At 38.8% G+C, this 24438-nt stretch overlaps 1 long non-coding RNA gene across 2 annotated transcripts; it reads right to left on the reverse strand.

Annotated features, from left to right (window-relative positions):
• Positions 1-9310: 9310 nt before the first annotated feature.
• LOC125105569 (uncharacterized) lies at positions 9311-23789 on the reverse strand. Of its 2 annotated transcripts, none has more exons than XR_007128945.1 (4): positions 23732-23789; positions 22176-22302; positions 14708-14769; positions 9311-9348 (listed from the first exon to the last, which is right to left on the reverse strand). It is a non-coding gene; the product is annotated as an uncharacterized LOC125105569 (long non-coding RNA). The 2 variants fall into 2 exon arrangements; XR_007128946.1 differs by lacking the exon at positions 9311-9348 and adding an exon at positions 9990-10018.
• Between the last annotated feature and the right edge of the window lie 649 nt (positions 23790-24438).

Genomic DNA, 24438 nt, shown 5'->3' on the forward strand with positions numbered 1-24438 from the left:
AAAGATATCCACATCAAGACATATTATACTTAAAATTTCAAAAGGTACAAATAGAGAAGCTTAAAAGTACCAAGAGAAAAACAAATTGCTACATATAAGGGAAACCCCATAAGGCTATTGACATATTTCTCAGCAAAAACTTTGCAAGCAAGAAGGCATGAAATATTCAAAGTGCTGAAAGGGCGGGGGGAACCAAAACCTTCCAACCAAAAATGCTCTTCTTGGTAAAATTATTCAGATTTGAAAAAGAGATACAAATTTCCAGACAAGCAGAAAATAAATTGGCCTTATAAGAGCTATTAAAAGGACTTCTTCAAGCTGAAAAAAAAATGGAACTGGTGCACCTGGGTAGCTCAGTTGTTAAGTGTCTGCCTTTGGCTCAGGTCATGATCCCAGCATCCTGGGATTGAGCCCTCCATCAGGCTCCCTTCCTCAGCAGGGAGCCTGCTTCTCTCTCACCAGTGCCTCATTTGTATTCCCTCTCTTGCTGTCTCTCTCTGTCAAATAAATAAATAAAATAAAATAAATGGTACCAATTAATAACAAGAAAACACATAAAAATAATAATAGCACTGGAAAAGTTAAATATATGGTAAAGGCAGTGATTTCATCACTTATAAATGGTTATCACTTACAAAGTTATTATAAAGGTGAAAAGGAGAAATGAACAAAATTACCCAAAATTACAAAAATTAACTAAAATATTATTTTAAAAAAGGTTGTAAAAAGTAACATCAAAAGCAAAACATGGGGAGAGGAGTAAAAACGAAGTTTTGGATTGTATCCAAATTTAGGTTGATATCAACATACAATAGACTTATATACATAGGATGATATATTGAACCTCATGGTAACTACAAAGCAAAAACTCATAGTAAATACACAAAGAAAATTAGGACAAAATATAAATATAACACTAAAGAAAGTCACCAAACCAGAAAAGGAGAGCAAAAAAGAAAACAACAACAACAACAGCAACAGAGAATCTACAAAATAAGCTTAAAAAATGTTAAAAATGGAAAGTACATACCCATCAAAAATTCCTTTTTTCAAACAAATATACAGGTGACCAACAGACACATAAAAAGATGCTCAACATCACTCATCATCAGGGAAATACAAATCAAAATTACAAGGACATATTACCTCACAATTATCAGAATGGCTAAAATCAACAACAGAAGAAACAACAGATGTTGGTGAAGATGTTGGGAAAGGGGAACGCTCTTGCACTGTTTTTGAGAATGTAATTTGGTGCAGCCACTGTGGAAAACAGTATGGAGGTTCCTCAAAAAGTAAAATACAAAACTACCGTATGACCCAGCAGTTACACTACTAGGTATCTACCCAAAGGATACAATATACTATTTTGAAGGGATACATGCACCTGATGTTTGTAGCAACGTCATCTGCAATAATGCCCACTGACTGCTGAATAAATAAAGAAGATATTACACACACACACACACACACACACACACACACACACACACAATGAACTATTACTCTGTCATAAAAATAATGAAATCTTTCCATTTACAACAATGTGGCTGGAGCTAGACAGTATTATGCTAGGCAAAATAAATCAGTCAGGGAAAGACAAATACCATATGATTTCACTCATATGTGGAATTTAAGAAACAAAGCAAATGAGTAAAGGGGAAAAAAAGAGAGAGAAAGGCAAACCAAGAAACAGGCTCTTAACTATAGAGAACAAATGTAATGGTTACCAGAGGGAAGGTGGGTGAAGGATGGGTTAAATAGGTGATGAGGATTATGCAGTGCACTTGTGATGAGAACTGGCTATTGTATGGAAATGTCAAATCACTAAATTGTACACCTGAAACTAATATTACACCTGTACAAACTGGAATTTAAATAAAAACTTAAAAAAATAGTCTTCATAGAGTATGACTTAATTTTACTGTAATACTCTCTAATGCTATTTTTCCTGAGATCTATGCTGTTCAGAATCTAAATAATAGTTAATATATGGATTTGTGGTTCGGAAAAGGTAAAAGTTTGTGTACAGCAAGCACATCTAAATAAAAGTGACTTCAGAGAACAGAAATTATTTACTAATTTCTTCCAATTAATTACATCAAAATAGCTGCAAACGGCCCTCTATGACAACAAGCCCATGTTCTAGGGAAATGCGGGAGACATACAGTCCTGGTTTTGGATCTTTTTGCAAATTCCATCTATATTAATTATTGTGCAAAATATCTTCAGTGAAGTAGACAATAAAAAGCCTGAATTTCTTGAATTTAGCTCATAGCCTCAAGCATTAGATATAGTGAGGTTTGTGCTCCACCTGGTGGTGACATGAGAAAAGCACACGTATGCATCCAGGAACACAGTACATAAATTGTATGGACCCAATGACACAACAACAACAACAACAACAGAGAATCTACAAAATAAGCTTAAAAATTATTTTTTTATTACTAAAATTATTTAGTTATTTTTCCCCTCCTGACCTTTAGAAGCATGTTTTGTGCTTGGAACAGACCTTAAACACTTTGTTCCCAATACAATTACATGCAGAAAGTTTCCAAATCCAAACATTTTGTGTCCAGCATGTATCTCAGACATACATACCCTCTTGGATATACCACTTTGATATAAAAATCATAGCTGTAAAGTCAAATCTCATCTTCATCACCAATCTGCTCCTCAGCACCAACATTCTCCCACTTACTTGAAATTTGGGGATACACATACAGAATCTTATCCTGGTCCAGAACATGGTTCTTTATTATTATATAGACATAATGATTTGATTCCCTTTGACTGAAACTACAATCTTATCCAGTAAACAGTCAAGTTACTCTTCCTAAAATACCACTCTTATCCACACATTCTCCCCAAATTTTAGTGATACTTTGGCCCGTTATAAATACTTGCTTTCTGCCAGCACTGTGGTCACTGTTTTAGTTATTCATTTATTCTAATACAAATCAGCAAAGTGGGTATGCTCAATTGGCAGGAGATTCCTATAATTAGAACCATTTGTCTAACCATACAGGGATGAGTAATTGAACAAAATTAAAAGGCTCAGCTTGGGTTTAATAACAAGCTCAGGTCCTATAAATTGCACCAGAGTGCCTTTTTCTCTACAGGTTAAATTCATATTCTATTAAGCTATCATTCAAAGAGTTCCACGACATAGCTCCCACCTTCCTTTTAAGCCGGAACATGTGCCATCTCTAGTGGAAACCATTTGCTTACTCAAAGCTTACTGTAGTCTATTATCATTTCTATATATGCCATGTGCATTCTCATCTTTGTTCCCTCTCATATTCTGTTTGAACTTGGAATCATACTACCTATATTTCAGGTATGTATCTTTAGACTAATGTAGGACCTCAGTTATAGACTGGTGCAGAAGAAGGGGACATTTAGACCAAAAGGGGCTAGGGCATAGAGACAATATGGGTGTAAGATGAATTTGAATCCGGTTCTGATCTTCATGCCAACTTTCCCACTTGGTCTTTTACAACCTGAGTCCTCTCAGACTCATGGGAGGATTCTGGTCAATGCTTATATGAAAGATGACACCCAGTACTGTCCACAGCAAAGCAAGAGAGAAGGTGTCTACAAATAATATAAACCAGAGTCAAACCAGAGGCGTCATTATGATCCCCAATGGTCTGAGTTAGTGTAAGATCCAAGTTATTCAAAGGCAAGACCACAACCTTGGGGAACCAAGAATGATGGCATAGATTGATGAGTCTAAGATTGTTCAAGATGGAGTAGGTAAATTGATGTGCAAATCAGAACCTAAGGTGAAAGTGGTGGGAAGGATGAAAGATACCATTTATTAATATCTCCTTGCACCCTAACCACACTTCCTTCCAGAATACACTAGAAACCAGACAAAGCACAAAAGTAATTCTAGACCTCACTGATGGTGGACCTGAATCTACAGATACATATCTATCAGTATTGGTTCACTGAGCTATCCAGTGCCTGTGAATTAGAAGATCTAGGTAAAGATGGCATCTGATACTATCTTTCCCATCAGTCCATATATCTTAGTAACCTTTCAAACGCAGTTGAAGATTAAACCCAGTATAAAATATCTTCTTACATGATGTTTCAGAAACTTCTATACCAGCTTACATATCTAAGGAATGGCAAGTACAGACCAGGCTATTTATGGATGGCTCCCACAAAACAGATAATCACGTCAAAAAATGGACAGAAGATGGGGTGCCTGGGTGGCTCAGTGGGTTAAAGCCTCTGCCTTTGGCTCAGGTCATGATCCCAGGGTCCTGGGATTGAGCCTCGCGTAGGGCTCTCTGCTTGGGAGGGAGCCTGCTTCCTCCTCTCTCTCTCTCTCTTGCCTGCCTCTCTGCCCATTTACTTGTGATCTCTATCTGTCAAATAAATAAATAAAATATTTTAAAAAATGGGCAGAAGACAAGAGCAGACACTTCTCCAATGAAGACATACAAATGGCTATTAGACACATGAAAACATGTTCATCATCATTAGCCATCAGGGAGATTCAAATCAAAACCACATTGAGATACCACCTTACACCAGTTAGAATGGCCAAAATTAAGAAGACAGTAAACAACAGGTGTTGGAGAAGATGTGGGAAAAGGGGAACCCTATTACACTTTTGGTGGGATTGCAAATTGGTGCAGCCAATTAGGAGAACAGTGTGGAGATTCCTTAAGAAATTAAAAATACAAATATCTTCTCCCATTCTGTCAGTTGTCTTTTGGTTTTGTTCACTGTTTCCTTTGCTGTGCAAAAGCTTTTGATCTTGATAAAATCCCGAAAGTTCATTTTTGCCCTTGCTTCCCTTACCTTTGGTGATGTTCCTAGGAAGATGTTGCTGCGGCTGACGTCGAAGAGGTTGCTGCCTGTGTTCTCCTCGAGGATTTTGATGGATTCCTTTCTCACATTGAGATCCTTCATCCATTTTGAGTCTATTTTCGTGTGTGGTGTAAGGAAATGATCCAATTTCATTTTTCTGCATGTGGCTGTCCAATTTTCCCAACACCATTTATTGAAGAGGCTGTCTTTTTTCCATTGGACATTCTTTCCTGCTTTGTCGAAGATGAGTTGACCATAGACTTGAGGGTCCATTTCTGGGATCTCTATTCTGTTCCATTGATCTATGTGTCTGTTTTTGTGCCAGTACCATGCTGTCTTGATGATGACAGCTTTGTAATAGAGCTTGAAGTCCGGAATTGTGATGCCACCAACTTTGGCTTTCTTTTTCAATATTCCTTTGGCTATTCGAGGTCTTTTCTGGTTCCATATAAATTTTAGGATTATTTGTTCCATTTCTTTGAAAAAAATGGATGGTACTTTGATAGGAATTGCATTAAATGTGTAGATTGCTTTAGGTAGCATAGACATTTTCACAATATTTATTCTTCCAATCCAGGAGCATGGAACATTTTTCCATTTCTTTGTGTCTTCCTCAATTTCTTTCATGAGTACTTTATAGTTTTCTGAGTATAGATTCTTAGTCTCTTTGGTTAGGTTTATTCCTAGGTATCTTATAGTTTTGGGTGCAATTGTAAATGGGATGGACTCCTTAATTTCTCTTTCTTCTGTCTTGTGGTTGGTGTAGAGAAATGCAACTGATTTCTGTGCATTTATTTTATATCCTGACACTTTACTGAATTCCTGTACAAGTTCTAGCAGTTTTGGAGTGGAGTCTTTTGGGTTTTCCACATAGAGTATCATATCATCTGCGAAGAGTGATAGTTTGACTTCTTCTTTGCCGATTTGGATGCCTTTAATTTCCTTTTGTTGTCTGATGGCTGAGGCTAGGACTTCTAGTACTATGTTGAATAGCAGTGGTGATAACGGACATCCCTGCCATGTTCCTGACCTTAGCGGAAAAGCTTTCAGTTTTTCTCCATTGAGAATGATATTTGCAGTGGGTTTTTCATAGATGGCTTTGATAATATTGAGGTATGTGCCGTCTATCCCTACACTTTGAAGAGTTTTGATCAGGAAGGGATGCTGTACTTTGTCAAATGCTTTTTCAGCAGATAAAGGGCTAGTGTCCAAAATCTATAAAGAACTTAGCAAACTCAACACCCAAAGAACAAATAATCCAATCAAGAAATGGGCAGAGGACATGAACAGACATTTCTGCAAAGAAGACATCCAGATGGCCAACAGACACATGAAAAAGTGCTCCATATCACTCGGCATCAGGGAAATACAAATCAAAACCACCATGAGATATCACCTCACACCAGTCAGAATGGCTAAAATTAACAAGTCAGGAAATGACAGATGCTGGCAAGGATGCGGAGAAAGGGGAACCCTCCTACACTGTTGGTGGGAATGCAAACTGGTGCAACCACTCTGGAAAACAGCATGGAGGTTCCTCAAAATGTTGAAAATAGAACTACCCTATGACCCAGCAATTGCACTGCTGGGTATTTACCCTAAAGATACGAACATAGTGATCCGAAGGGGCACGTGCACCCGAATGTTTATAGCAGCAATGTCTACAATAGCCAAACTATGGAAAGAACCTAGATGTCCATCTACAGACGAATGGATAAAGAAGATGTGGTATATATACACAATGGAATACTATGCAGCCATCAAAAGAAATGAAATCTTGCCATTTGCGACGACGTGGATGGAACTAGAGGGTATCATGCTTAGCAAAATAAGTCAATCGGAGAAAGACAACTATCATATGATCTCCCTGATATGAGGGAGAGGAGATGCAACATGGGGGGTCGAGGGGGTAGGAGAAGAGTAAATGAAACAAGATGGGATTGGGAGGGAGACAAACCATAAGTGACTCTTAATCTCACAAAACAAACTGAGGGTTGATGGGGGGAGGGGGTTGGGAGAGGGGGTGGGGTTATGGATATCGGGGAGGGTATGTGCTATGGTGAGTGTTGTGAAGTGTGTAAACCTGGCGATTCACAGACCTGTACCCCTGGGGATAAAAATATATGTTTATAAAGCTGTAAAAAAAAAGAAAGAAAGAAAGAAAGAAAGGATGAATCCCCAAGTTTTGTAGCAACATGGACGGGACTGGAAGAGATTATGCTGAGTGAAATAAGTCAAGCAGAGAGAGTCAATTATCATATGGTTTCACTTATTTGTGGAGCATAACAAATAGCATGGAGGACAAGGGGAGATGGAGAGGAGAAGGGAGTTGAGGGAAATTGGAAGGGGAGGTGAACCATGAGAGACTATGGACTCTGAAAAACGATCTGAGAATTTTGAAGGGGTGGGGGGTGGGAGGTTGGGGGCACCAGGTGGTGGGTATTGTAGAGGGCACGGATTGCATGGAGCACTGGGTGTGGTGCAAAAATAATGAATACTGTTATGCTGAAAAAAATAAAAAAATTAAAAAAAAAAAGAAATTAAAAATACAGCTGCACTATGACCCTGCAATTGCACTAGGGTATTTACCCCAAAGATACAGATGTAGTGAAAAGAAGGGCCATCTGTATCCCATGTTCATACCAGCAATGGCCATGGTTGTCAAATTGTGGAAAGAACCAAGATGCCCTTCAATGGACGAATGGATAAGGAAGATGTGGTCCATATACACTGTGGAGTATTATGCCTCCCTCAGAAAGGATGAACACCCAACTTTTGTATCAACATGGATGGGACTGGAAGAGATTATGCTGAGTGAAATAAGCCAAGCAGAGAGAGTCAATTATCATATGGTTTCACTTATTTGTGGAGCATAAGAAATAAGACGGAGGACATGGGGAGATGGGGAGGAGAAGGGAGTTGAGAGAAATTGGAGTGGGAGATGAGAGACTATGGACTCTGAAAAACAATATGAGGGTTTTGAAGGGGTGGGGGTGGGAGGTTGGGGGAGCCTGGTGGTGGGTATTATGGAGGGCACATATTGCATGGAGCACTGGGTGTGGTGCATAAACAATGGATTCTAGTACACTGAAAAGTAATTAAAAAATAAAAAATTTTTAAAAATGTAAAAAAAAAAAAAACTATGGATGCTAAGATTCTCAACAAGATCCTAGCAAACAGGATCCAACAGCACATTAAAAAGATTATCCACCATGACCAGGTGGGATTCATTCCTGGGCTACAGGATGGTTCAAGATTCGCAAATCAATGTGATAGAACAAATTAATAAGAAAAGAGAGAAGAACCACATGGTCCTCTCAATTGATGCAAAAAAAGCATTTGACAAAATCCAGCATCTGTTCCTGATTAAAATGCTTCAAAGTATAGGGATAGAGGGAACATTCCTGAACTTCATCAAATCTATCTATGAAAAACCCAGAGCAAATATCATTCTCAATGGGAAAAAGCTTGCAGCCTTACCGTTGAGATCAGGAACATGACAAGGATGCCCACTCTCACCACTCTTGTTCAACATAGTATTAGAAGTCCTAGCAACAGCAATCAGACAACAAAGAGAAATTAAAGGTATCCAAGTTGGCAATGAAGAAGTCAAATTCTCTCTCTTCGCAGATGACATGATTCTTTATATGGACAACCCAAAAGACTCCACCCCCAAACTACTAGAACTCATACAGCAATTCGGTAACATGGCAGGATACAAAGTCAATGTACAGAAATCAGTGGTTTTCTTATACACTAACAATGAAAATACAGAAAGGGAAATTAGAGAATCAATACCATTTACTATAGCACCAAGAACCATAAGATACCTGGGAATAAACCTAACCAAAGAGGTAAAGGAACTATACTCGAGGAACTACAGAACACTCATGAAAGAAATTGAATAAGACACAAAAAGATGGAAGACCATTCCATGCTCTTGGATCAGAAGAATAAACATTGTTAAAATGTCTATACTGCCTAGAGTAGTCTATACTTTTAATGCCATTCCAATCAAAATTCCACCGTTATTCTTCAAAGAGCTGGAGCAAATAATCCAAAAATTTGTATGGAACTAGAAGAGACCCCGAATCGCTAAGGAAATGTTGAAAAACAAAAATAAAACTGGCGGCATCACGTTACCTGATTTCAAGCTTTACTACAAAGCTGTGATCACCAAGATAGCATGGTACTGGCATAAAAACAGACACATAGACCAGTGGAGCAGAGTAGAGAGCCCAGATATGGACCCTCAACTCTATGGTCAAATAATCTTCAACAAAACAGGAAACAATATACAGTGGAAAAAAGACAGTCTCTTCAGTAAATGGTGCTGGGAAAACTGGACAGCTATATGTAGAAGAATGAAACTCGACCATTGTCTTACACTGTACACAAAGATAAACTCAAAATGGATAAAAGACCTCAATGTGAGACAGGAATCCATCAGAATCCTAGAGGAGAACATAGGCAGTAAGCTCTTCGATATCAGCCACAGCAACTTCTTTCAAGATATGTCTCCAAAGGCAAAGGAAACAAAAGCGAAAATGACCTTTTGGGACTTCATCAAAATCAAAAGCTCTGCACAGCAAAGGAAACAGTCAAGAAAACAAAGAGGCAACCCACGGAATGGGAGAAGATATTTGCAAATGACAGTACAGACAAAAGATTGATATCCAGGATCTATAAAGAACTCCTCAAACTCAACACACACAAAACAGATAATCATATCAAAAAATGGGCAGAAGATATGAACAGACACTTCTCCTATGAAGACATACAAATGGCTATCAGACACATGAAACAATGTGCATCATTACTAGCCATCAGGGAGATTGAGCACTGGGTGTGGTACAAAAACAATGAATACTGTTATGCTGAAAAAAAAAAAGCCACCTTGAGATACCACCTTACGCCAGCTAGAATGGCCAAAATTAGCAAGACAGGAAACGACATGTGTTGGAGGGGATGTGGAGAAAGGGGAACCCTCTTCCACTGTTGGTGGGAATGCAAGTTGGTGCAGCCACTTTGGAGAACAGTGTGGAGATTCCTCAAGAAATTAAAAATAGAACTTCCTTATGACCCTGCAATTGCACTACTGGGTATTTACCCCAAAGATACAGATGTAGTGAAAAGAAGGGCCATCTGTACCCCAATGTTTATAGCAGCAATGGCCACGGTTGCCAAACTGTGGAAATAACCAAGATGCCTTTCAACGGACAAATGGATAAGGAAGATGTGGTCCATATATACTATGGAGTATTATGCCTCCCTCAGAAAGGATGAATACCCAACTTTTGTAGCAACATGGATGGGACTGGAAGAGATTATGCTGAGTGAAATAAGTCAAACAGAGAGAGTCAATTATCATATGGTTTCACTTATTTGTGGAGCATAACAAATAGCATGGAGGACATGGGGAGTTAGGAGAATGGAGTTGAGGGAAATTGGAAGGGGAGGTGAACCATGAGAGACTATGGACTCTGAAAAACAATCTGAAGGGTTTGAAGAGGTCGGGGGGTGGGAGGTTGGGGGAGCCAGGTGGTGGGTATTAGAGAGGGCACGGATTGCATGGAGCACAGGGTGTGGTACAAAAACAATGAATACTGTTATGCTGAAAATAAATTAAAAAATGATTATTTTAAAAAAAACTACAAGGGGAAATTAAAAAGAAAAAAACATAAGGAAATAATCAAGATTAGAGCAGAAGTCAATGAGATAGAAACCAAAGATACAATAGAACACATCAATGAAAATAGAAGCTCGTTCTTTGAAAGAATCAATAAGATAGATAAATCACCAGCCAGATTTATCCAAAACAAAAGAGAGAGGACCCAAATTAATAAAATTGTGAATGAAAAGGGAGACATCATTACTAACGCCAAGGAATAGAAAAATCATCAGAAATTATTATCAACAGTTATATGCCAATAAGTTAAGCAACCTAGAAGAAATGGATGCATTCCAGGGAACCTATAAACTTCCAACACTGAAACAGTAAGAAAGTGACAACCTGAATAGGCCAATTTCTAGAAACAATATTGAAGCAGTGATCAAAAATCTTCCAAAATACAAGAGCCCAGGACCTGACAGATTCCCTGGGGAATTCTACCAAACATTCAAAGAAGAATTAATACTTATTCTCCTGAAGATGTTTCAAAAAATAGAAAGAGAAGAAAAACTACCAGACTCTTTGTATGAAGCCAGCATTTCCCTGATCCCCAAACCAGGCAAAGACCCCATCCAAAAGGAGAATTTCAGACCAATATCCCTGATGAATATGGATGCCAAGATTCTCAACAAGATCCAAGCTAATAGGATCCAAGAGTACATTGAAAAGATTATCCACCATGACCAAGTGGGATTTATTCCTGGGATGACAGGGTGGTTCAACGTTTGCAAATCAATCAATGTGACAGAACAAATCAGTAAGAAGAGAAGAGCCACTTGGTCCTTTCAATTGATGCAGGAAAAACATTTGACAAGATAGAGCATCTGTTCCTGATTAAAACACTTCAAAGCATAGGGATAGAAGAAACATCACTCAACTTCATAAAATCTATCTATGAAAACCCACAGCAAATATCATTCTTAAGGGGGGGAAAGCTGACAGTCTTACCTTTGAGATCAGGAACGTGACAAGGAGTCCCACTCTCGCCACTGTTGTTCAATATAGTACTAGAAGTCCTAGCAACAGCTATCAGACAACAAAAAGAAATAAAAGGTATTCAGATTTGCAAAGAAATCAAACTCTCTCTCTTCACAGATGACTTGATATTTTATATGGAAAACCCAAAAGACTCCACCCCCAAACTACTAGAACTCATACAGCAATTCAGTCATGTGGCAGGATACAGAATCAATCCACAGAAATCTATTGCTTTCTTATACACTAGTAATGAAAATGTAGAAATAAAGAAAGAAAGAAAACTAGAGAACTGATTCCATTTATTATAGCACAAAGAATCATAAAATACCTGGCAATAAACCCAACCAAAGAGCTAAAGGATCTATAGTCAAGGAACTACAGAGCACTCATTAAATAAATTGAAGAAGACACAAAAAGATGGAAAAGCATTCCATGTTCAAGGATTGGAAGAATAAACATCGTTAAAATGTCAATACTTTCAATGACATCCCGATCAAAATTCCACCGGCGTTTTTCAAAGTGCTGGAACAAACAATCCTAAAATTTGTATGGAATCAGAAAAGACCCCAAATCATTAAGGACATGTTGAAAAAGGAAAACAAAACTGGGGGTATCATGTTGCCTGATTTCAAGCTTTACTACAAAGCTGTGGTCACCAAGATAGCATGGTACTGGCACAAAGACAGGAACATAGGCCAGTGGAACAGAGAATAGTCAGTGGAAAGAGCCCAGATATGGACCCGCACTCTATGGTCAATTAATCTTCATCAAAGCAGGAAAAAATAGACAGTGGAAAAAAGACAGTCTATTCAATAAATGGTGCTAGGAAAATTGGTCAACTATGTATAGAAGAATGAAACTCGACCATTCTTACACCATGCACAAAGATAAACTCAAAATGGATTTAAGAGCTCAACGTGAGGCAGGAATCTATTAAATCCTAGAGGAGAACATAGGCAATGACCTCTTCAACATCAGTCGCAGAAACTTCTTTCAAGACATGTCTCCAAAGGCAAATGAAACAAAAGCAAAAATAAACTTTTGGACTTCGTCAAGATAAAAAAATTCTGCACAGCAAAGAAAACAGTCAACAGAACAAAGAGGCAACCTTCAGAATTGGAGAAGATATCTGCAAATGACAGTACAGACAAAGGGCTGATATCCAAGATCTATAAAGAACTCCTCAAAATCAACATGCACAAAACAGATAATCACGTCAAAAAATGGGCAGAAGACATGAACAGACACTTCTCCAATGAAGACATACAAATGGCTAATGGACACATGAAAAAATGTTCATCATCATTAGCCATCAGGGAGATTCAAATCAAAACCACACTGAAATACCACCTTACACCAGTTAGGATGGCCAAAATCAACAAGACAATAAACAACAAGTGTCAGAGAGGATGTGGAGAAAAGAGGAACCCTCTTACACTGTTGGTGGGAATGCAAGTTGGTGCAGCCACTTTGGAAAACAGTATGGAGATTCCTTAAGAAATTAAAAATAGAGCCACCCTATGACCCTGCAATTGCACTACTGGGTATTTACTCCAATTTACTCCAAATATACAGATGTAGTGATTAGAAGGGTCATCTGTACACCAATGTTCACAGCAGCAATGGCCACAGTTGCCAAACTATGGAAAGAGCCAAGATGTCTTTCAACAGATGAATGGATAAAGAAGATATGGTCCAGGGGTGCCTGGGTGGCTCAGTGGGTTAGGCCTCTGCCTTTGGCTCAGGTCATGGTCCCGGGGTCCTGGGATCGAGTGCCCCATCGGGCTTTCTGCTCAGCGGGGAGCCTGCTTCTTCCTTCTCTCTCTGCCTGCCTCCCTGCTTACTTGTGATCTCTGTCCGTCAAATAAATAGATAAGAAATCTTAAAAAAAAAGAAGATATGGTCCATATATACTATGGAGTATTATGCCTCCATTAGAAAGGATGAATACACAACTTTTGTATCAACATGGGCAGGAATGGCGGAGAGCATGCTGAGTGAAAAATGTCAAGCAGAGAAAGTCAATTATCATATGGTTTCACTTACTTGTGGAGCATAAGGAATAACACAGAGGACATTGGGTGAAAGAGAAGAGAAGTGAGTTGGGGGAAATCAGAGGGGGAAAGAAACCATGAGAGACTGTAGACTGTGAGAAACAAATTGAGAATTTTGGAGGGGAGGGCTTTGAGGGTTGGGAGGGCTTGGTGGTGGGTATTAAGGAGGGCACATATTGCGTGGAGCACTGGGTGTGGTGCATAAACAGTGAATCTTGGAACACTGAAAAAATAAAATTAATTTTTTAAAAAAAGAACATCCTCAGAACTTTCCAAATGATTGCAAAAACATTGATAGCATTTGATACCATGGAAGGCACATCTAGTGTTTGGCTCTCCTCTCCTTCCTGGGCACGGGAAGATTATAATTCCCAGAGACTTTAAGCTTAGGCAGGGATACAGAAGTAGTTTCAACCAGTGGACAGTTATCTGAAGAGTCACTTCTGGGCTGAGGTAGTGAAAATATTACTCAACTTTTAATATCTTTACTCCCTATTGAGGCAGTATACTGAGATAGTAGGGACACAACATAAAAGAAGTCTGTGCAGTTGAGTTACCATGTGGGAGATAGCAGACTTGGAGATTAATCCAAGCTATACCAACATTGCATGAGCAAAAATAATTTATGTGCTAAGTCACTCCTATTTTTATGTTATATTACCATAGCATAAGTTTTGTGTTTCTTAATACAGGGGTTATGCTCAGCATTCTTTGTTCTTTTATCCCATAAGTCTTTTTTTTTATTAATACTTACTGGTAAATTATAAAGAAAGTACCATAAGCTTTTGCTAAAGGGGTATTCAAAAAGAGAAATAAATGTAATCCCCCTTGCCTCCTTCTTCTTATGAATGAGAAACTATCAAGACTGTGGCACATGAGAATTGTGGGAATGGTGGTCTTTTTGAAATATGGAGACATTAATAAGCAAAGAGAGTCATGTAAACAGCTATTTTAAAGACATATGTAATTTGAGAGAGAGAGAGAGAGTTGGGGGGCACAGGGGTAGATAGAGAGACATAATTTCCAGCAGAATCCCCACTTAGCAAGGAGCCTGATGCAGGGCTCAATCCCACAACCTTGAAATTATGACCTGAGCCAAAATAAAGAGTGAGACCCTTAACTGACTGAGCCACCAAGGTACCTCAACAGTTATTTTTACTGTGCTGAATCCAACTGACCATGACAGCCAGGATATGTGGGAAGGAGAACTTATAGGAAATGAGCAGCATCTGGTATCTGGAAGTATAAATGGCATTATGAATACCATGTAATTGCAATTCATTTCCTTGAAATTCTCTCTCAGTATTTCTCATCAAATCTCTGAAAATGAAAAAAAAAACCCACAAACAAGAAATATTGACAGCAGCTCAATCAATAGAAATTGAGCATATTTTCGTGTTTATAATTTTATACATTTCCACAGGTTACCAAACTTTTAAGCAGCAAGACATTTCCCTTCAACTGAATCACTATAGAACCAAAGTTTTCAGTTTATATAAAGCAAATTAAAAATGGAGATACTTTGATTGAAGTAGAATAGGAGAAGACCTTCACTTGCTCCACACCCCTGTTGCTCCCATCCACCTGAATGGTCTCTCCAGTCAGTAAAAGAGTCTGCATAAATCTTCACAACCATGAAAAGACTTATAAAACATCCATAATATCGTTCTGTATCTTTAGCAAATAACTTATGTGCTACCAAATGATCTTCATCTGACTTGAAAGTTTCTCTTAGTATTTTTCTAACTTATCTTTATACTACCTGGGCATGTCTCATATGTGCTTATAATCAAATATAGTTTGTTATTGGTCAGGCTTTGTGGAAGGCTGAGTTTTCCAGAGATGGCTGTCAAAATGTATTTTATCCCACTTTCTCATTAAATATGACATTGGCTTTAAAAAAATATATGGGAGGGAGGAGTCAAGATGGCGGAGAAGTAGCAGGTTGAGACTACTTCGGGTAGCGGGAGATCAGCTAATAGCTTATCTAAAGATTGAAAATGCCTACAAATCCAACGGGAGATCGAAGAGAAGAACAGCAATTCTAGAACAGAAAATCAACCACTTTCTGAAAGGTAGGACTGGTGAAGAAGTGAATCCAAAGCGACGGGAAGATAGACCACGGGGGGAGGGGCCAGCTCCCGGCAAGCGGCGGAGCAATGGAGCACAAAATCAGGACTTTTAAAAGTCTGTTCTGCTGAGGGACATCACTCCAGAGGCTTAACCGGGGTGAAGCCCACGTGGGGTCAGCATGGCCTCAGGTCCTGCAGGGTCACAGAAGGATTGGGGGTGTCTGAGTGTCGCAGAGCTTACAGGTATTAGAACGGGGAAGCCGGCTACAGAGACAGAGTTGAGGAGTGAGCTCTCAGCTCGGGGTTACCTTGAACTGGTCGCAGGCTTGGTCAGCTCGGAGCGTGGCCAGAGGCCACGGTGACGGGAGTAATTGGGCGCTGTTCTCTGAGGGCGCACTGAGGAGTGGGGCCCCAGGCTCTCGGTTCCTCCGGGCCGGAGACTGGGAGGCTGCCATCTTCATTCCCGTCCTCCGGAACTCTACGGAAAGTGCTCAGGGAACAAAAACTCCCGTAAGCAAACCCAAGTGGATTACTCAACCTGGCTCCTAGTAAGGGCGGTGCAATTCCGCCTGGGGCAAAGACACTTGAGAATCACTACAACAGGCCCCTCCCCCAGAAGATCAACAAGAAACCCAGCCAGGACCAAGTTCACCTACCAAGGAGTGCAGTTTCAATACCAAGGAGAGCAGCAGAATTCCAGAGGAAGAGAAAGCAAAGCACGGAACTCATGGCTTTCTCCCCATGATTCTTTAGCCTTGCAATTAATTTAATTTTTTTTCTTTTTCAATTTTTTTCTCTTCTTTTGCCAAATTTTTTTAACTTTTACCCTTTGCTTTTTTAACGTTTTTTAAATAGCTTATCTAATATATATATTTTTTTTTCTTTTTTATATTTTTCTTTATTCGTTTTCTTTTTTGAAATTGTTTCTTTTTTTTTTTTTTATTTCTGAACTTCCTTTTATCCCCTTTCTCCCTCCTCACGATTTGGGATCTCTTCTGATTTGGTTAAAGCATATTTTCTGGGGTCTTTGCCACCCTTTTAGTATTGTACTTGCTCCTTCATATACTCTTATCTGGACAAAATGACAAGGCAGAAAAATTCACCACTAAAAAAAGAACAAGAGGCACTACCAAAGGCTAGGGACCTAATTAATACGGACATTGGTAATATGTCAGATCTAGAGTTCAGAATGACGATTCTCAAGGTTCTAGCTGGGCTCGAATAAGGCATGGAAGATATTAGAGAAACACTCTCTGGAGAGATAAAAGCCCTTTCTGGAGAAATAAAAGAACTAAAATCAAACCAAGTTGAAATAAAAAAAGCTATTAATAAGGTGCAATAAAAAATGGAGGCTCTCTCTGATAGGATAAATGAGGCAGAAGAAAGAATTAGCGATATAGAAGACCAAATGACAGAGAATAAAGAAGCTGAGAAAAAGAGGGACAAACAGCTACTGGACCATGAAGGGAGAATTCGAGAAATAAGTGACACCATAAGACAAAACAACATTAGAATAATTGGGATTCCAGAAGAAGAAGAAAAAGAGAGGGGAGAAGAAGGTATATTAGAGAGAATTATTGGAGACAATTTTCCCAATATGGCAAAGGGAACAAGCATCAAAATCCAGGAGGTTCAGAGAACCCCCCTCAAAATCAATAAGAATAGGTCCACACCCCGTCACCTAGTAGTAAAATTTACAAGTCTTAGTGACAAAGAGAAAATCCTGAAAGCAGCCCGGGAAAAGAAGTCTGTAACATACAATGGTAAAAATATTAGATTGGCAGCAGACTTATCCACAGAGACCTGGCAGGCCAGAAAGAGCTGGCATGATATATTCAGAGCAATAAACGAGAAAAACATGCAGTCAAGTATACTATATCCAGCTAGACTATCATTGAAAATAGAAGGAGAGATTAAAAGCTTCCAGGACAAACAAAAATGAAAGTATTTGCAAACACCAAACCAGAAAATATTGAAAGAGGTCCTCTAAGCAAAGAGAGACCCTAAAAGTGGTAGATCAGAAAGGAACAGAGACAATATACAATAACAGTCACCTTACAGGCAATACAATGGCACTAAATTCATATCTCTCAATACTTGAATGTTAATGGGCTAAATGCCCCAATCAAAAGACACAGGGTATCAGAATGGATAAAAAAACAAAACCCATCTATATGTTGCCTACAAGAAACTCATTTTAAACCAAAGACACCTCCAGATTTAAAGTGAGGGGGTGGAAAAGAATTTACCATGCTAATGGACATCAGAAGAAAGCAGGAGTGGCAATCCTTATATCAGATCAATTAGATTTTAAGCCAAAGACTATAATAAGAGATGAGGAAGGACAGTATATAATACTCAAAGGATCTGTCCAACAAGAAGATCTAACAATTTTAAATATCTATGCCCTTAACGTGGGAGCAGCCAACCATATAAACCAATTAATAACAAAATCAAAGAAACACATCAACAGTAATACAGTAATAATAGGGGACTTTAACACTCCCCTCACTGAAATGGCAGATCATCCAAGCAAAAGATCAACAAGGAAATAAAGGCCTTAAATGATACACTGGACCAAATGGACATCACAGATATATTCAGAACTTTTCACCCCAAAGCAACAGAATACACATTCTTCTCTCGTGCACATGGAACATTCTCTAGAATAGATCACATCCTGGGTCCTAAATCAGGTCTCAACCAGTATCAAAAGATTGGGATCATTCCCTGCATATTTTCAGACCACAATGCTCTGAAGCTAGAACTCAATCACAAGAGGAAATTTGGAAAGAACCCAAATACATGGAGACTAAACAGCATCCTTCTAAAGAATGAATGGGTCAACCAGGAAATTAAAGAAGAATTGAAAAAATTTATGGAAACAAATGATAATGAAAACACAATGGTTCAAATTCTGTGGGACACAACAAAGGCAGTCCTGAGAGGAAAATATATAGCGGTACAAGCCTTTCTCAAGAAACAAGACAGGTCTCAGGTACACAACCTAACCCTACACCTACAGGAGCTGGAGAAAGAACAAGAAAGAAACCCTAAACCCAGCAGGAGAAGAGAAATCATAAAGATCAGAGCAGAAATCAATGAAATAGAAACAAAAAAAAAAAAAAACCAATAGAACAAATCAACGAAACTAGGAGCTGGTTCTTTGAAAGAATTAATAAGATTGATAAACCCCTGGCCAGACTTATCAAAAAGAAAAGAGAAAGGACCCAAATAAATAAAATCATGAATGAAAGAGGAGAGATCACAACGAACACCAAAGAAATACAGACAATTGTAAGAACATACTATGAGCAACTCTACGCCAACAAATTTGACAATCTGGAAGAAATGGATGCATTCCTAGAGACATATAAACTACCACAACTGAACCAGGAAGAAATAGAAAGCCTGAACAGACCCATAACCAGTAAGGAGATTGAAACAGTCATCAAAAATCTCCAAACAAACAAAAGCCCGGGGCCAGACGGCTTCCCGGGGGAATTCTACCAAACATTTAAAGAAGAACTAATTCCTATTCTCCTGAAACTGTTCCAAAAAATAGAAATAGAAGGAAAACTTCCAAACTCATTTTATGAGGCCAGCATCACCTTGATTCCAAAACCAGACAAGAATCCCATCAAAAAAGAGAACTACAGACCAATATCCTTGATGAACACAGATGCAAAAATTCTCACCAAAATGCTAGCCAATAGGATTCAACAGTACATAAAAAGGATTATTCACCATGACAAATTGGGATTTATTCCAGAGCTGCAAGGCTGGTTCAACATCCGCAAATCAATCAATGTGATACAACACATTAATAAAAGAAAGAACAAGAATCATATGATACTCTCAATAGATGATGAAAAAGCATTTGACAAAGTACAGCATCCCTTCCTGATCAAAACTCTTCAAAGTGTAGGAATAGATGGCACATACCTCAATATTATCAAAGCCATCTATGAAAAACCCACCGCAAATATCATTCTCAATGGAGAAAAACTGAAAGCTTTTCCGCTAAGGTCAGGAACATGGCAGGGATGTCCATTATCACCACTGCTATTCAACATAGTACTAGAAGTCCTAGCCTCAGCAATCAGACAACAAAAGTAAATTAAAGGCATCCAAATCGGCAAAGAAGAAGTCAAACTATCACTCTTTGCAGATGGTATGATACTATATGTGGAAAACCCAAAAGACTCTACTCCAAAACTGCTAGAACTTTACAGGAATTCAGTAAAGTGTCAGGATATAAAATCAATGCACAGGGGCACCTGGGTGGCTCAGTGGGTTAAGCCGCTGCCTTCAGTTCAGGTCATGATCCCAGGGTCCTGGGATCGAGTCCCGCATCGGGCTCGCTGCTCATCAGGAAGCCTGCTTCCCTTCCTCTCTCTCTGCCTGCCTCTCTGCCTACTTGTGATCTCTCCCTGTCAAATAAATAAATAAAATCTTTTAAAAAAAAAATCAATGCACAGAAATCAGTTGCATTTCTCTACACCAACAACAAGACAGAAGAAAGAGAAATTAAGGAGTCCATCCCATTTACAATTGCACCCAAAACTATAAGATACCTAGGAATAAACCCAACCAAAGAGACTAAGAATCTATACTCAGAAAACTATAAAGTACTCATGAAAGAAATTGAGGAAGACACAAAGAAATGGAAAAATGTTCCATGCTCATGGATGGAAGAACAAATACTGTGAAAATGTCTATGCTACCTAAAGCCATCTACACATTTAATGCAATTCCTATCAAAGTACCATCCATTTTTTTCAAAGAAATGGAACAAATAATCCTAAAATTTATATGGAACCAGAAAAGACCTCGAATAGCCAAAGGAATATTGAAAAAGAAAGCCAAAGTTGTTGGCATCACAATTCCGGACTTCAAGCTCTATTACAAAGCTGCCATCATCAAGACAGCATGGTACTGGCACAAAAACAGACACCTAGATCAATGGAACAGAATAGAGAGCCCAGAAATGGACCCTCAACTCTATGGTCAACTCATCTTCGACAAAGCAGGAAAGAATGTCCAATGGAAAAACGACAGCCTCTTCAGTAAATGGTGTTGGGAAAATTGGACAGCCACATGCAGAAAAATGAAATTGGATCATTTCCTTACGCCATACACGAAAATAGACTCAAAATGGATGAAGGACCTCAATGTGAGAAAGGAATCCATCAAAATCCTTGAGGATAACAGAGGCAGCAACCTCTTCGACCTCAGCCGCAGCAACTTCTTCCTAGGAACATCGCCAAAGGCAAGGGAAGCAAGGGCAAAAATGAACTATTGGGATTTTATCAAGATCAAAAGCTTTTGCACAGCAAAGGAAACAGTGAACAAAACCAAAAGACAACTGACAGAATGGGAGAAGATATTTGCATACGACATATCAGATAAAGGGCTAGTGTCCAAAATCTATAAAGAACTTAGCAAACTCAACACCCAAAGAACAAATAATCCAATCAAGAAATGGGCAGAGGACATGAACAGACATTTCTGCAAAGAAGACATCCAGATGGCCAACAGACACATGAAAAATTGCTCCACATCACTCGGCATCAGGGAAATAAAAATCAAAACCACCATGAGATATCACCTCACACCAGTCAGAATGGCTAAAATTAACAAGTCAGGAAATGACAGATGCTGGCGAGGATGCAGAGAAAGGGGAACCCTCCTACACTGTTGGTGGGAATGCAAGCTGGTGCAACCACTCTGGAAACCAGCACGGAGGTTCCTCAAAATGTTGAAAATAGAACTACCCTATGACCCTGCAATTGCACTGCTGGGTATTTACCCTAAAGATACAAACGTAGTGATCCGAAGGGGCACATGCACCCAAATGTTTATAGCAGCAATGTCTACAATAGCCAAACTATGGAAAGAACCTAGATGCCCATCAACAGATGAATGGATAAAGAATATGTGGTATATATTCACAATGGAATACTATGCAGCCATAAAAAGAAATGAAATCTTGGCATTTGCGATGACGTGGATGGAACTAGAGGGTATCATGCTTAGCGAAATAAGTCAATCGGAGAAAGACAACTCTCATATGATCTCCCTGATATGAGGGAGAGGAGATGCAACACGGGGGGTTAAGGGGGTAGGAGAAGAATAAATGAAACAAGATGGGATTGGGAGGGAGACAAACCATAAGTGACTCTTAATCTCACAAAACAAACTGAGGGTTGATGGGGGGAGGGGGTTGGGAGAGGGGGGTGGGGTTATGGATATTGGGGAGGGTATGTGCTATGGTGAGTGCTGTGAAGTGTGTAAACCTGGCAATTCGCAGACCTGTACCCCTGGGGATAAAAATATATGTTTATAAAAAATAAAATAAAAAAATATATGGCATTGGCATATCATCCATCAAATAATGGGAAATATGACTCTCCCCCTTCAACGTGGGTGAAACTTCAGGATAGAAACAGCATACATGACTTCAAAAAAACTTCAAAACTAGTTCATAAAGATACACATACTTCCTCCTTGTTTCCTTAAGAAGTTAGCTCTTGGAACCCAACCACCATGCTATGGGGAAGTCCAAACCATGTAGATGGGCCTCCTGTACATGTTTTGGGTGACAACACCACCATTCTGCTGACAGCCAGCATCAACCTCCATACATATGAGTGAGAATGTCTTCAATGTGACTTCAGCTGCAGTTGCCATTTCACTGCAAACACAAGACAGACCTTGAATAAGAACCACTTCTACAAAAGAATCCAGCCAACTTCAGGAACCACAAGAGATAACAATAAAATGTTTCATCTTGAATTGATAAAGAAGATGTTGTTCATATATATGATGGAATATTACTCAGCCATCAGAAAGGATGAATACCCACTATTTACATTGACATGGATGGAACTGGAGGGGGTTATGTTAAGTGAAGTAAGCCAGACAGAGAAGGACAATTATCATATGATTTCATGTGGAACATAAGGAACACCACGGAGGACCATGGGGGATTGGAGGGAAAACTGAATGGGAATAAACCAGAGAGGGACATGAGCCATGAGAGACTCTGGACTCTAGGAAACAAAGTGACAGTTTCAGAAGAGTTGGTGGGGGCTGGTAAGAGGATGATGGGTAATGAGGAGAGCATGTGATATGATAAGCAGTCCTGTTATATGCAATTAATGAATCATTGAACACTACATCAAAAACTAATGATGTATTTCTTGTATGCTGGCTACTTGAACATATAATAAAAAAATAAAAATTAAAAAAAATGTTTTATCTTAAGTCACTATGCTCTGGAGTGATTTTTTTAATACAGCAGTAGCTAAAATCCATTCATTCCAAAAGTATTTACTTAAAGCCATCAAAGGGCAAGTCACAGGAGCTTCAGTAGCGATTAAAGAAAATCTCTTTATAGAGATAATATTCCAGTGCAAGGAGAGAGATGATAAATCCTTCCCACTGATTTTAGGGTAAGAATCTATCTTAAAATAATCTCTGTCTTTCCTGATCTAAGGTTCGAAGTCCATTTTGTGCAGTGATCTACAACTGGACTGGCATATTCCTAGAATTTGTTAGTTGAAAATCCCATTGGCTGAGAATGATGATATTTGGTTCTTTTGGGAAGGACAGAATTAAATGGTTTTAATGGGTAATTTTGACCTGGAGGAAAACCTATTATTATAACATAAGATAATTTATTAGGCTAAATATAAAGCATATAATATAAGGCATATATATAAGATTTATCAGGTTTTGCATTTTGTAAAGATCAAATATGCCTGAATATGCTTTGTTAAATAAATCATGACAGTAGAAATCACTGTGCTAATTTGTAAGAAAGTAAATATGACCTAGTCGGCAAAACAAATCTGGGTTAACAAGATAGTTGGAAAAAGTAATGAAAAAGACGGTGTAATTATTTAGTTTTTATATTCTTGCTGCTGAGAGAGTACATGAGGTGGAATTCTGCAAAGAGTAATGTTAGAGATAGTGTGAGGAAAGCCTTTTCATAAAAAGCTAAGAATTTTGGTACTATTTCTTGCCCTTTTGTTGTTTCAGTTGTCTTTGAAATCTACTCTGTCTTCCCTGTCACTTACATAAGAAGGATACCTGGATGGGAAAAGGGCAGAACTTCTTACTTTCAGAATTGCACCAAGGCTTCCAGTAGCTGTGATATCCCCCAATGAAAAGACAGCCATCTGTACCCCAATGTTTATAGCAGCAATAGCCATGGTCACCAAACTGTGGAAAGAACCAAGATGCCCTTCAACAGACGAATGGATAAGGAAGATGAGGTCTATATATATATACTATGGAGTATTATGCCTCCATCAGAAAGGATGAATACCCAACTTTTGTAGCAACATGGATGGGACTGGAAGAGATTATGCTGTGTGAAATAAGTCAAGCAGAGAGAGTCAATTATCATATGGTTTCACTTATTTGTGGAGCATAACAAATAGCATGGAGGACAAGGGGAGATGGAGAGGAGAAGGGAGTTGAGGGAAATTGGAAGGGGAGGTGAACCATGACAGACTATGGACTCTGAGAAACAACCTGAGGGTCTTGAAGGGGCAGGGGGGTGGGAGGTTGGGGGAACAAGGTGGTGGGTATTAGAGAGGGCACGGATTGCATGGAGCACTGGGTGTGGTGCAAAAACAATTAATACTGTTATGCTGAAAATAAATTAAAAATAAAAAAGAAAAGAAAAGAAAGCCTCTGAATCTGTGCAAAAGACCTGTAAAATTCTTGGTTCAAATTAGACCACTGAACAAATACAGGGATTAAGTTACATGAATTTAATTTAGGTGAATCTAACTGCCAGTACTCTTTTTTCAACAGAATT

Source organism: Lutra lutra, chromosome 7 (genome assembly GCF_902655055.1).
Source record: "Lutra lutra chromosome 7, mLutLut1.2, whole genome shotgun sequence".
In the NCBI taxonomy this organism is placed as follows: domain Eukaryota; kingdom Metazoa; phylum Chordata; class Mammalia; order Carnivora; family Mustelidae; genus Lutra; species Lutra lutra.